The following is a 15,460-nucleotide window of genomic DNA, read 5'->3' on the forward strand; positions in this document are numbered from 1 at the left end:
TGGAAACTTCCAGATGTACAAGTACTGAATACTCCTTCAGAGCTTTCTGAAAGGAAGGGATGTGCATTTCATAGCTATACACAAGTCAGAATCAAAATTAGTCTGCCGTATAGGAATGGTACTGAATGGTACTAGTATTCAGTGCCACACCTTTGCTCAATATATATACAAATAAATAAGCCATGCATCCAGATCTTGCCTAAATTAAACACATCTCTGATGCAACTGCATAATAACAGTGTAATCTCAGCTGGCCTTTTGTCCACATAAAATAGGTTTTTAAAACAATATCTAAGGATGACTGAGGTGCAATAAATCCTAATAATTTTTAAAAAATACAAAATTTCATCCACATTTCTGGTTGGGTTTTTTTTTTTTTTTCATTCTCTTAACTGTTTGGGGGATTGTTGATCTGACCTTGGATGAAACATACCTGGCACTCCTTTGCATGTGTGTATTGCTTTTGCGTGCTCTTTCAGATGTCTATCTTTTAAGTATTTCAATCACACCAAGGGCTGCCATATTTTTAGCCCTCCTCCCCACCTTGCTACAACTGGACTCCTTTTCAACATGAACAAAACCAGGATCTGGTCTCAAGGCAGTCAAGAACTCCTGGATTCCAGAATACCATTTCAAGGACATTACCTTCAGTCCCTGCTACCTCCTGTAAAGACCAGCAGGAGCATGAGATCAAATTAACTTTCCTTACACAATGGATGGGCATGTGGCATTACTCCTGTCTTAGAGAAAGATTAAGCTCATTGTAGCCAAAGCAGAGATTTGTGCCACCTAGAAACTGAGAGTGCACTACTAAGGGTATAACTAACATTAGCTTGCCTTGAACCCAATATAAGTGTACTAAAAAGTGTAACCAACAGCAGCATGTATTTTGTGCCATTGTCATAGCAAAGCCACACAAAATGCATAAGCATTTTACATAAATGTCTGAGCTGCATATACATATATATATATATATCTGTGTGTATATATATATATACACACATATACATATAGCTGCACGTGGGAAGCATCCAACCAAGAAAAAGTTGCCAAAGGACAGATAAATACAAAAGGCTACAGCAGGCAGGACATCCTGCAGCATACAAATGAAGGATGACTGATAAAACCGGAACCAAGGCAAGCAGTAAGTGAAGCAGATGAGATCCCTCTTTCAGAAGGCAGTCAAAGAGCATATAAACATTGCACAGGGAGAGAAAAGACAGAGAAGGAAGAGGACAGGCCCACTTATCATCAGACTTCCCCTGCTGAAGAGCTCTCGAGCCTTATCACTCCACCTCCATGACCAAGGCCACCGAGGACTCAGCCATCAGCCCTGACTTCATGCATAAGCCTTGTGGTACCACATACACAGAGGTGATTTAGGATATCAGTGTTAAGGACTGGTTTACGTATTTAGTGAAAATTATTAACATTGAGTTAGCACTAACCATCAGCATAAAATGAGTTGTTAATGAATGAATTTAATAAAGGCTTTTGAGTTTAAAATTGGCTTGCTTTATCAGTCTGCTAAAAACTTCAATCATAATGATCTCTAATTCCCTATATGTAAATATAAATTTAGTTGCAAGATTACTCTCTCTTTAGCTGCTGTGATCACAAAGTAAAAATGTGAACAATTATCTTTTGTGGGTGCCAGGGTCCTTGATTATAAAGTTTAACTCACCCTTGCTGTGAGAGTACTGTGTCTGAATCCTACCAGGACATGTGCTTCTTTCTCAGTGCAAAGAGTTAAATAGAGGCAATTCATATGGAAGTGTGAGTATCTTAATGATCAGAAAGTGCCAAGCTGACTGATGCTTGTGTGATAACTAGTGCAGATAAGTAAAGATATAACTTTTCAGTGTAATCTGGCTGCTGAAATATGTTTTGCAGGACATGTTCTTCTCTGTTGTAAATTGTCCAAGCTCCATGGCAGTCCATCAGACCCAGCTGAGATACGGGTCCCACCCATGAAAGCTAATGCTCTGCAATTTGATCACCTCTCAAATACTTGCTAGCAAAACGTACTTGCTGAAACCTTTAGCACGTAATCTTCTGTCTGTCTGTCTCATTCTTAAGGTGTCACTGCTGTATCTAGTACGGAATTTTCTGCTGATGTCAACACATGCTTTACGTCATTTTTAATCATCTCTAATTTTGCAAAAGCATACTCTTTAGCAATGTTATAGCTTCACAGGAGATGTGTGCATCTTGTTGTCCTTCACTTTACAAAGATGCAACTAGAATTTCACCTCCTCTTCCCATTCCACTGTGATTTGTCTGACAACTTTTTCTGTTCATAAACTTCAAATGTAAATAGTAATGACTGATTACAGCAACCTTGTGTTTAATCCTTAGTGCTGCCCATTTGCCCAAAGCATTTGATTTCCATATTCTTTAGTCAGATGCCACACCTTCTCCAGTTTGATATCTGGATATAACCTTGCTAGTCTGCATCAAATGCCATTATTACATTTCTGCAGCTGATGCTGTAACTGAAAGACTTCTCTGCCTGAGTGCTGGGTTTACAATTTTTTTGTGTTTATCTGAAACATTGCTCAAGCATGCCTCTAACACTGCATACAACTGATATTTTTTGTCATTTTCATTTTAAAAATATAAAAATTAAAATTATACTCCACTAGGTATTAGGAAGTTGGCAATATCTTAAGAGATTTAATAATACACTCAAATTTCAATTGAAAGTACCCCTGTGACTTTGTAGGCTGAAGTAGAACAACATTATAAAAGATCCCCAAATTAGGTTTCTGTGAAGTAAAGATTAGAACCAGTTATGCAATACTAGGCAAAAGAGAGTTCATTTGAGTTTATAAGCTGATTACACTGCTCCCTTGCTCTGACTAAAGTGCCTTAGTTGTCCCACTTCAGACTTCACTGATAGTGCAGACAATTTTCAATTCCTAAAATACATATTAGTATATGTAATGTCATTAGGAACACACTTAACTTCTCTGGGCATGCATTAATCATAATTTCTGTGAGACTTGGTAGTTGTTTGTGGATCTAAAGCTTATGACCTTGTGAGACACATGACATTTTGTCTGGTCGTCGGTACCAGTGGGAGTTGGGGGCTGACTAGGATTCCTCCCTACAGGCTTGTTAAAGCTTCCTCTGCTCCTTTCTACATTCCTGGCCAACGTAACGTACAAGAGAAAGCCTAGGCAATAACAGTAACTCATTTAAATCCCTGAGGATTCACGTATTCTCCTCCACATTTCATTGTATGCCAGGGTAGCCAATGGAATCCCTGCGAGGTACTTCTTTCCCTGATCCCAGGGACAGCAGGTCTCAGACCAGCCTGCCCTGTTACCTACTATGATTTCTGGGGCTTATACACATTGTTAAGATGGTTCATTTTTTCAGTGTACAGATTTACCACACCACTCACCCACAGAAGAAATGCTTTACTTGTTATATAGCTCATTTAAAATCACTCTTAAAACAAGCCAGCATGAAGTGAAGGACAAAGTAGCATCATAACTTCTAACACAGCACCATTTACAAATGTTCTTAATGAAGTAAGCAAGTGGAGTTGGAGCAGGAGGTTGTTAGAGCGGATATTGAATGTGTTTGCATCATGATCATGCATAGATTCCTTATGTTTCGGGCTGCATGCATCAGAGAAAACCTGATGGAAGAGCTTCCTGCTCGCAGCCAGCTTTATTAGTTTCTTTGGGCATGGAAACGTTCTGTGACTGGACCACAAGACATCCACTCTGTCTGTTTATGCAACTTTTTGCCTCCTTGACGCCACATAAAAGTTATTTCTCCACCTGGGGGACTAAGGGTGCTGCTTTTGCAGAGTAAAGTGTCTTCATCTGTTGAGCATAATATTTAACATAATTTTCTCACTGACAAAATGCTCAACAGAAATATTTGAATGGAAAAATGCAAGTGGCTTGTTACTGGCTCTTGGCTGAGATTAGACATGACCATAATTAATCACTGCAGGATGACATTAGGCTTCGTGTGGCTGACCTCCTCCACAATCTTTGAGAGAGCATAACAATTACAAAATGTAGATAACAACATGGTGTGGCTTCCTGTCTTACTCATTTGTGTTCTGCACCTTTAGCACTATTTACAATTTCATACTGTTTCTTTTATCAACAGAATAACTTAACTGGCTTTTACATGTGTCCTGTTTGTACAAGACAGTTCTCTCAGATGTGCATATCAAGACTGGCAGCATGCTTTACATGAAAATACCTGGACAACCTCTCATTAATATGGCTGCAGAACCTATGGTCATCAGAGTCACAATGGTCAATGATACTAATTATGAGATATACCTCACCATGCAAGATCAAAAACAGCAATCATCACATCTATAGCACACAAAACCCAACTACATCTGAAGCTGTAAATGGTAATCAAAGAACTGGTGAGTTTGTACCATCGCCAAAGCTGCTGTTAATAGATTGCAGCTGTAGCATACTGGAAAACAGGCCAAGGGACCTACCTCACTTTATTCAACTACTTTCTAAATGTTATTACGTCACAGAAATTCTCAGATTTTTGAAGGAAATAACTCTGTCTATTCCCTGTCAGATATGCAGGAGTCAGATATGCAGGTAATATAGTGGGGCTTTTTTTGGTCTTTATTTTGAAAATATATTCTGAAATAACTCTGGAAACTGAACTTTTATCTTCAGAAGAGGTTTAGCAATAAGCATGTCTCAACATTCTTTGAAATGTCATCTCAGAGTGGAAGCATGTAACTTGGTCACAGTCATGCATTTCTAGGTGGTGGGTGGTGTTTCTCCAGCATCCAGTGGATGCTGGTGTTTGACACCTAGCCATTGGAAAACCATGCTAGGCCACATGCTAAGCCATCAAAACCACTTCACAGACAGTACCAAAGGAGTAGATGAGAGCAAACGGAACGCTCCTGGTCTTTTTGCTGAGTCCTGAAGCTCAGTAGGACTCCACCTGCTTCACCAGAGACTGGAAATCTCTGCACATCAAATTACAGTTCAGAGAACCTGGCAGCAGCCTCCTGCACTGTAAAGGGGATGTCAAATGAAACCACTGTGTTTCTTCTAAATGACCTTCTTGCCATAGACATTTCAAGCACATGAGAGCTGCTAAAGTGCAACTGCACTTTATATAATGACATCAGTGTATGCCAAGCATTTGGCTCACATCTGAACTTCTGTGGCAGAGCTGCTAGTTCTCTGCTGTCATTTGTTCTGCTGTGTATAAGCTCCCACGGCATCAGCACAGTAATTATAAACATACATTTAAATAACTGATAGTGGCAATGTTACTGAACATACCTTTGACCAGATAAGTATCTTGACTTCTGTGTATTCAGAAAAGGCACTACAATTAAAAAGTGTCTGCTTATTGTAAGGGAATTTGAACAGCTAGGAAACATGTGAGTCCTGGAAGTGCTGTGGGGCTTGCTAGCAAAAAAGAATCCAAAAGAACGTGTTTTTGTTCTTCCCTAGGTGAAAAGCATGCTGCAACCAACAGGTCAAAACATACTGTTTCCTGCTTCTTTAGCTGTGTTGCAGCACAAAAGAGACCACTCAAATTCCCCAAGCCTTGAAACAAGCTCTTGAGTGTCAGGTACTGACTGTGTGGTGGGTTGACCCTGGCTGGATGCAAGGTGCCCACCAAATCTGCTCTATCTCTCATCTCCTCAGCTGGACAGGGGAGAGAAAATAACAAAAACCTGGTGCGTTGAGGTAAGGACAGGGAGAGATCACTCACCAGTTACCATCATGGGCAAAACAGACTCAACTTAGGGAAAATTCATTTATTACCAATCAAATCAGAGTAGGATAATGATGAAATAAAACTAAATCTTAAAAACACCGTCCCTCCCACCCCTCCCTTCTTCCGAGCTCAACTTCACTCCTGATTTTTCTCTTCCTACTCCCTCTCAGCAACACAGAGGGATAGGGAATGGGAGGTGCAATCAGTTTGTCACCCATTGTTTTTGCCGATCCTTCCTCCTCAGGGGGAGGACTCCTCATACTCTTCCCCTGCTCCAGCATGGGGTCCCTCCCACAGGAGACAGTCCTCCATCAACTTCTCCAAGGTGGGTCCTTCCCACAGGCTGCAGTTCTTCATGAACTGCCCCAGCGTGGGTCCCTTCCCCGGGGTGCAGTCCCTCAGGAACAGACTGCTCCAGCCTGGGTCCCCCACGGGGTCACAAGTCCTGCCAGCAAACCTGCTCCAGCGTGGGCTCCTCTCTCCATGGGGCCACAGGTCCTGCCAGGAGCCTGCTCCAGCACGGGCTTCCCGCGGGGTCACAGCCTCCTTCGGGCACATCCCCCTGCTCCGGGCTGGGCTCCTCCCCGGGCTGCAGGTGGAGATCTGCTCCACCATGGACCTCCATGGGTGCAGGGCACAGCTGCCTCACCATGGGCTGCACCACGGGCTGTGGGGGAATCTCTGCTCCTGGAGCACCTCCTCCCCCTCCTTCTGCACTGACCTCGGTGTCTGCAGAGCTGTTGCTCTCACATATTATCGCTTCTCTCTCCCAGCTGCAGTTGCACAGTAACTTTTTCCTCTTCTTATATATGTTATCACAGAGGTGCTACCACCACTGCTGATGGGCTTGGCCTTGGCCAGCCTGGAGCCGGCTGGCATTGACTCCACTGGACACAGGAGGAAGCTTCTAGCAGCTTCTCACAGAAACCACTGCTACCCTGCTACCAAAACCTTGCCAGGCAAACCCAATACAAACTGCCATGAAGAGCTGTCACTTACCCATTCCCCTTATGTATCTCCTAGCAGTAGAACTGCTTTGAACTCATTAGTGAGAGGCAAATTATTTGCAAAGACTGTTAACTCCTGCTACAGATTCTGATCTCAAATATTTATTTTAATAAGAGATGAGCTTGTTCCTTGCCACTTTTGTTACATTTTCTGATAGAACACAGTAAACATATGAAAAGGTGTCTTTCACAAGTATTTGGATAGCATGATGATTGCAGATTTAGCCTTGCAGTGTGTTAAGTTTCTTGTAAAGTCCATATTAGAACAGGGCAAAAAACATGGGGCAATTCTCCTGTCCTGCTTCAGTAGCCATGATGACTGATGGATTACTTACATCTGTCTGTGAAGAGGAAAATAACTTTCAAGGTCTCTATTTTATTTTTTTTTTTTTAGAAAGCAGAATTTCAGTCTTACATGCTGACCGATACTGAATAACAAATGGCAATGACAGCCTTCTAATCCTTGCTTCCAACATCAGTTTACTGCCTCTGCCATTAATAAATTCTGAAAAAAAATGAACCAGTAGTGGGGAAAAAAATGTGTTGCCTTTTCCTCATCAAATTCAATGCTTCTTTTAATATTTTTAGGTGTTATGACAATACAAATTACTCCTTGTTCATTCATTACTTCTCTGGAATGAGTTTATTCATCCTCACCTAAACTTTAATTTCTCATGCTCTAGTATCTCATATTTCTATTACTCATATCTGCTCAGGATAACAGCTACTTTGCCCTGCATTTTGGAAAGAAACTATTATTAACCTCATCAATGAGGGTGTACAGGGCTTACACTTTGTTTGAAAACTTCAGAGATTTATTGGACAAATTCCTGTGAAGTTACATGTTGCAGAAATAATAAATTCTTGTCACAAACTGGCAAAGGCAACTGCTTTTAGATGCTTATTTCTAAGCCACCAATTTTACTGCTCCCTGCCTGCACTACTATTTTTAGATATTAATCCACACAACTTAGGCAAAACTCCCTCTTGAAGTTCCACTGTTCTGCCAAAGCAGAAAGAATGAAGAGATGGCCTCTTTTTGAGTCGTGTTTCTCTTTGCTTGTGAAGAAGAAACAGAATAGTATATGCTCTTTGTGGTTTCTATCTATCTGAATATTTTCTTGTATTTCCTGAATATAAGCATTTGTTATACTGGATGTGGTACCTCTCTGCTATAATCAATCCTTAGAAATTCAGAACTTTGTCTGAAACTGCTGATTATTTTCTGCATCATCTAAAAGTACAACTGCTTTTTGCAATAAGTCAATGACACATGAGGTGACAGTAGGCTATCCCCCTTGCATCAAGTCACACAGCAGAGTACCTTTAAAATTCCTAGTAGGATTTTAATCACAAGTGGAAAATTAATAGCATGTTACAAGAAAAATGGACAAGAAAGTGAGGATAAGATTCTTCAGTGACAAGACAAGAAAAATTGAAAGCAGACCATAGAATAGTTTGTGTTCTTTAGACCTTTTAAACATTGATATGAGTAAATGTATATAGACAAGAAATACTTTAGATTGATAACATCAACAGGGAGGAGATAACTGTAGGGGTTAGGGGGTGAATGCCCAAAATGAAGCTTCTGAATTCTCAAGCACAGATCTGCTATTTGCTAGCTACAACCTGTACAGGCTTGTTGTAAAATGTAGTAACACCTGGACTAAACAGAAGTGATATACACCAAATCCTCCAATAAATAAAAAGACTCATGCCATAATATGAGACAAAACCCTCAATTAAGAGGCAGATCACATGTTTCTACAGACATATTTAGATGGAGAAAAGCAGGTTTGTAAAATTGTAAAAGTCCCTGGAAATGGGGGAAGTTCCTTGGAAATGCACCTAAAAAAGACCAGGGATGCTTGGGGACTTGGCCACTGACACCCAAGATCAGTAACTGCAAGCACCAGAAAAGCACAAAATCAACACTTTCTACCCAACTCTCCAGGACCAGCTGCAACCTCCCCAATGAGAAGGAACTCAAGACTGAGTGAATGTCACTTTGAGAATGAGTGTGAGAGTGTGTGTGTGAAATTATCAAGAAGCATAACAGTGCCAACACTACCAGTTCTTAAAGCCCCAGTATCCAAACACACTATGTTTTCTGTGTCATGCTCATCACAGTAAGACGTGAAAATAAAATAGAAAAAAAATGTCTAATAAAAATGCATTACTAGGTTATGTAGACAGAAGCTTCTGTAAGACATAAACCTACCATAAACCACTGCAAATTTAGCCAGTCAAACCACCAAAACAAATATTTGATGAATCACAACACACTTTTTTCAGTATTACTCAGAAAGACTCTCTGTATTTGAACATACCAAACAAGATAATCAAGCTTGAAAGATAAGGACAGAAAAAATAAATATTGAAGTCAAGACACAATGCCACAGATGTGAAGTGTTACCAAGTTTTGTATGCAAAACTTCAGAGCAGGATCACATGAAGGAGGTGTAGAAAGACACCAAATCTTTTCTCCAGTGGAAATAATCATTCTCATTATGAGGCAGTGTTGAACTGTGCCTACATTGTTGTTCTAAGATAAAGCTGTTGTTGACAGGTGCAGTAAATAATATCCTGCACTGCCTCAAGGCTAGGTTCTCCTCTCCTGGAAATCTAAAGGAAACCTTTGTCATTGACCCCAGTGGAATTAAAACCAAACGCAGAGAAAGCAAAAAGACACAGCAAAATAAGGACATCTTCAACACAGACCTCACTGATACTCAAGGTTTGCTTGTGTAACATGCCAGTGTTTGGCTTAACTGTAAGAGATGAATGAGTATCTGTAATCATTTGTATTTCTAAACTGACAACATATACTGATCAAAATTCTTTACATGTAGCTCAGACGACTTGCTAAATGCATTTGAAATGACTGCTAGCCAGCTGTGTGTTGCTGGAAGAAACCTAGTCACCTTCAACAGTCCTAAAATCTATGCAGCCAGCAGTCACTTCATCATGTAGTTACATACTTGGCGTGCACCTACCCATACTGAAAGGCACACTCTTATATGTGGCTCCTTCCAGCTGATGATAAAGTGCTGAGCTGTATCCGGATTTTAAGTACCTTCCCATATGGAAACAACATGAGACTTGGCAACTCCTGCGATCCTATGAAACAATCATTTTTCTTCGCTGCCTGGTGCAATTGTTTGTAGGACAGGCTCCTGAGTCACATACAACTCTGGGAAGTTCAAGTGCAGTATTTGTACTGGAGCTACAGCCAGTGATGGCAGCAAGGTGACAGGAGAACAGGGTTACTGGATAATCAAGTGTCTAACTACAACAGCAAGCAAGCTGGCAGAGAATGCCAAAGGTGACAATTCTTCACTGCCTTGCTGTCTAGCTGAATATCCAGCTATCCCTCAATGAAGAACTACTGCCATTTTCTACTTGCAGATTATTCCCAGGGCCTCTGCTTGGAGGTAGGTGCTGTGTGTTGAGGCTCTGGGAAGACTTGGATATGCACTTCTAGTCTGGCTAAGTGGGGTGGAATATATTTCTTTGGCCTTGGAGCTGTAGGAAAATAGCTGTAGTAATTTTGTTTAGCTTAAGAAGAGGAACAAAGAAGTTTATGCACCTAAGAATTCGTAAGAATGCTCTGCATAAAATCCAGCTGATGTGTCTTCCATCACACACAGATGGAAAAGGAGCAGAGAGGTAAACATGCTGCTCTAACAACACATGAATTTGGGGTATCACATTATTCATGTTGGAAGAAAAAAATCAGATTCTTTAACACCTGTAAATGCATTAATAATGGCAAAAGAACTGTATTGCAGGGATTCAAATCAGCTGGCTGTGAGCCAACAAAGCCAACTAACTTGGTAGACTAGCTAAACATTCATAGCCCCATAAACTTGTCATCACCCTTCAGCTGGTGCCATTTCACACACAGAACACACCAGTGTCACTCAGACTCTTTTCAGGTATTTTAACTGAATGACTACAAGTTCAAAACACCATCAGAGTGCCAAAAAGACATTATTTAGCTTGTGGGAATTGCTCTCTAACCCTTTTGAACAAGAAGTTCTGGTTACAGTGTGTCTTCCTCTAGAATTAGGAGCTCTTAAAGCAGTGAGAGCCAACCTGACTTGGCCATGGAGTATGGGTAACAGTAAAGTTATCCCCAATTAGATAACACAGAATGCTATGTCACGCACCTAGAAGAGTGGAGACATCAGCACCGTAAGTATGTGTGGAAGTGTTTTCCACCTGGAAATCAAAGTGACAGTGTGTTTTATCCAAAGTATTTAACTGTCCTGGTTCTACAGTTCCATGCTTTGGTTTTTACTCTTATAATGGCTTGTACATTTATATTTAAATGTATGGCATGTTACAAATATGCAAGCAGAGAGAACTGAATTTGTGTCTTCCAGCTCCTCATCCTTTCCTTTCAGCCACAAAACCACCTTTCTATGGTTAATTGCCTGCTTGGATTTCTGGTAGCTTGAGTATGAGAGTGATTGTTGGGATGCCTGTGAGGCTCCTCTTATTTTTCAAACAGCCAGGTAACAAGAGGGGCATCAGTTAGTGGTGAATGTGAGTGGGACACCCAAAATTGTCTCAGGGGCACTGATAATGCTAAAGATGACTATCATATGGATTAAACAGTAATCAGGCAATTAAGAGAGACTTTGGAAAAAAAGAAGTCAGCCTGAAAAGCAGTATAAAAGCAGCAGAAACTTCTGCAGCAGTGGGGAAGCAGGGAAGAATGCAGCGGAGCCAGGGCAGCCCCAGGACACCCATAAAGGTGCTGGTGCTGGTGCTGGGGCAGACAGAGCATCCTTGCTGCAGGGCACCTGCACCCCATCGCTGTGAAGGGCACAGAGGAGGGAACCCCTGTTGGCATGTGCCTATGGGACCTTGCAGGGGGCTTCCTCAGTGGCATGTGGCTCTGGGTGGCAGTTGTGGCACAGGTGTAGGTACAGCTGGAGCACCTTGTCACACACAGCAGCACTGGGGAGAAGGGACATCATCTTGTGACCTACAAACCCCATCATCCATTTGACTGTGGGGGCAGCATACATGCCTGTCATTACAACTTTTGGGGATTATAGATGGGCGTATGAAAGTTTGTAAGTGGCTATTAGTGTTTTGCAAACATTTACTATCAGTTCATCTATTATATTGCTGGCATTGATCCTGAATGCATAGTTCACTGATTGCCAATTAATTTCCTGTCACTAAATATGGTGGAACACTCAGATCCTAATTTGACAATGGGGATTTGAACATTTCTACAGTTCTAGAGCTGTGGATAATTACAAAACAAGTCCAGCAACCTATGCTTAAGGGAGCATTGTGAAATACTTGAAACATGAAAATTATTCTTGTAGTAAAGATGAGACTTGTGTTAGTAGTTTTCACAACTTTCAGGTAGACTTCTGCCTTCTGCCATGTTCCCAAGCCCTCCAAAGCCCCTGTAGTTCCTCGCTGTAATCCTTCTTTGTAATGATGAACATGGAACCTAAACCAGATTTTCATGGCTGAACGGGTTGGTGAAAAATCTGTCAAGAGCAGTTGTGATGTAGCTGATCCTGCCTCTTACCTGCAGCCTTATTTGCTATGTTCCAAGGGTTCATTATTTCATGAGTGCAGTTATCTTCCGTGAGGCACGTATCATGCTACCAAAGGTTGTCACACCAGCTTTGTACATCGCTTTAACGTGTTGCGGTAATAAGAATATATAGATGTAGCCAAGGTAACAAGTGAAAAGCAAATGGCTTCTTACTGGAAAAACACTGAAAAGCAGATGCATAACAGTCAGCGATTCAATCAAACTGACTGACTACAAAAAATCACATATGGAGAATTCAGCAGGAAGACTTATGATGTCTGCTTTTGGTGACAGTTGCAACCTTGTTGCACTAGGTCTTAAATTGGACAATACCAGGAGGAACCACTGGCTGCTTTTGAGTTTGGGTCTGACCTTGGATGACTCCTGAGGAAACTTGCTTGTCCCCAGTGAGCTTTAGTTCACATGCAGTCTTACGGAAACTGCTTCTCCTTATGGAGCAATGTCCTCTGGTGACACTAAGTAGACATGGTAAGGCTGGACCAAAACAGCAGTGATACCAGAATAAGCCTGCTGCTTTCCCTTCATGCAGCCCTTGACTTCAGAAAGCCCCAACCTTTTCCCCTGGACAAGCTTGCACCAAACCTATGAGCACTGACCTTCAGAAACTACATGAAAAAACTTTTTACCCATCTTGGGCTTGTTACCCACCTCCTAACCAGCTTCTGCTGACTCTCTAGCAAGTCTCTGACCCAGTCCAAAGCTAAAATAGAAACTGGATGTTGCCATGTTACTTAAGAGTGTACATTAAAGCATATTGAGAGAACATGACAGTAATTTTATAGGAAGTTGCATACTTCCTTCAGAAACAATAAGCACTCCCTACATCTAGCATGGTATAGTAACACTTCTGACAGCAACGAGGCAGATGCCTTTAAAATTGGTGATCTTTTTTCAAGATGAAATTAGATTGGAAATAATGAAGTAGAAAATCAATGGTTTTTTAAAGTCTGTACTTTAATATTCTGTTAAAAGTGGAAGAAGAAAGATCTTCAAGTTCAGAAATACAGTGTCTTAAAAGTTTTTATGTCAGGGCTCATGAAAATGCTGTGTATCCATAAAAACAGCTGGACATGGTACTGCAAAATATGTGATGTTGTTGATTCAAAACTTGACAAAAATAAAGTCGCCATTTTCAGTCTCAGTATGAAAAGCTTTGAACTTCAGAAAAAAAAAAGTAAAAGGATTATAAATTGTCTTTGCTTGCTTTCCTCATGTCCCTCCTCCAATGAATAAAAGTTCTAGCATGTGAACAAACAGTAGGGTACAGAAGTATCCAGTAAACATCACACTTCCTGACTAATCCTGTTCAGCCATGCCTGACTGCAAAAGGAATGCAATTCCTTAGCACAGTCTGCTCAGTGATGGCAGGTACCTGATCTGTTTTGCTACCCAAAGTCCAAGAGTGCCCTTCATGGCAGCTTGAAGGTCCATGAGAGGACTTTACACACCTCTGCCCATTCGTAGATAAAGGCTAATGCACTCATACAGATTTTAAAACATTTCCCAAATCTGCTGTCTTAACAGAATAGTACTGGGCCATTTTCATAAGCCTTGGAGGAAAGGACAAGATTTCCTCCGCTTGAAACTCCTTTAAGATGTCTTGATTGCCAGCAGCAGGCATGGCCATGGCACAATGCAGGGGCTATCTACAGCTTTTAAAAACAGCATGTTGCCACAGATTTTCATCAATATAGCTGAGTCTTTCGCAATAAGAGAAGTAAAACTCAACAGAAGTGAAACTGAGGAAGAAGTGGTTTATGTAATGGTCCTAACAAGAAGTGCTGCTATAGTTTCTCCTGCCTTTTTCATTTGTAACATGCACTGAAAAAAGCTTTTTGTTGAAGCTGGTTTTCCAGTATCTTTCAGCGTTGAAAACTTTCCAACATATACATCTATTTTAAAATATGGTCTTGGGTTATGACCAATTTTGGTTTACTGTTATAAAGCTTAACATGACATGATGGTACATGCTTGCTTCTGTATAACATTATTCCCAAAGTTAGGTTTACTTGCATACCTACCCAAACAAAAGAGAAATTTTGTTTTCAGATGAGTCTGATTTGTGTGATTACACAAACATTAATACAAGCAGAAAAAGGAAAGTGGGAACACTCACCTGGGGTTAAGAGACACCAGACCAGATCAGCTGTTTTCAACATCCGTGTGAATTTAGATTTGACTTAAGTCAGCTGTGTAACTGCACCAGAACAATGCCTTTGAGTCTTAGGAAGACATCAGACAAATACATCTAGTGTAGTCACTGGGATTATGGAAACTAGCCTTAGCTAAACTCTTACTGCTATGAGAAACTTAGTTTTAAAAAGCACATCTGAAAGATATACAAATCACAGGACATTATCTGTTATTTATTCAAAGTGACATGTCTATCTCCACACCCCAGCTAAGCCCTACATGAATTATCATATGTTTGTTTTCACGTCATTTATTATCTTATCAAGACAGTATCCTTCTTCAGTAGCATTAGAATAAAACAACAAAGCTGGGTATACCTCAGTGGTGGATTTCCCTTGAGTTTTGTCATTTATTTATTTCTAATTGATGCTGCAGCAGTGGTGTTGGTTCCATACTCCTACCCTTTTGCCAAGTCAGAACTACTCTGGTGCTTATTATAGCAGATCCTGTCTTGCTGTGTTTGGAAAACAACTCTGGAATCAACGAAAAACCTCAGAGCTCACATGACAACTGCTTCATCATAAACAAAACAGTATCACCTTTACAATTTTTTATTATAAGTATTTCTAATCAATGCTAGGCATCTTTAAAGGCACTAAATTTGGGGTTCCATTTTTTAAATTTGTGGCAGCTTAAGAGGAACTGACAGTGTGATTTCAGCAGCCAAGCAAGAGTTAACTATCTTTACTGCCTAAATCCAGTCTGTCTTCCAACTTGTACAAAGCTGAACTGCTATTGTGTAAAACCTAGGGGCATCGGTCCAGACAGATGAAGCCGTGTTCCCCAAGCTCTACAGCAGCTACTGTCTGAAAGCTCTTTAGCCATGTATATTCTGCCCCCCACTATCCATTTACATAGATCTTCCGTTGTAATTTTACCATTGTCAGATGAGCTTGAAGAGATATACTACTTTTCTTTAAGACAT

This window comes from Strix aluco, chromosome Z, assembly GCF_031877795.1.
Source record: "Strix aluco isolate bStrAlu1 chromosome Z, bStrAlu1.hap1, whole genome shotgun sequence".
NCBI lineage: Eukaryota > Metazoa > Chordata > Aves > Strigiformes > Strigidae > Strix > Strix aluco.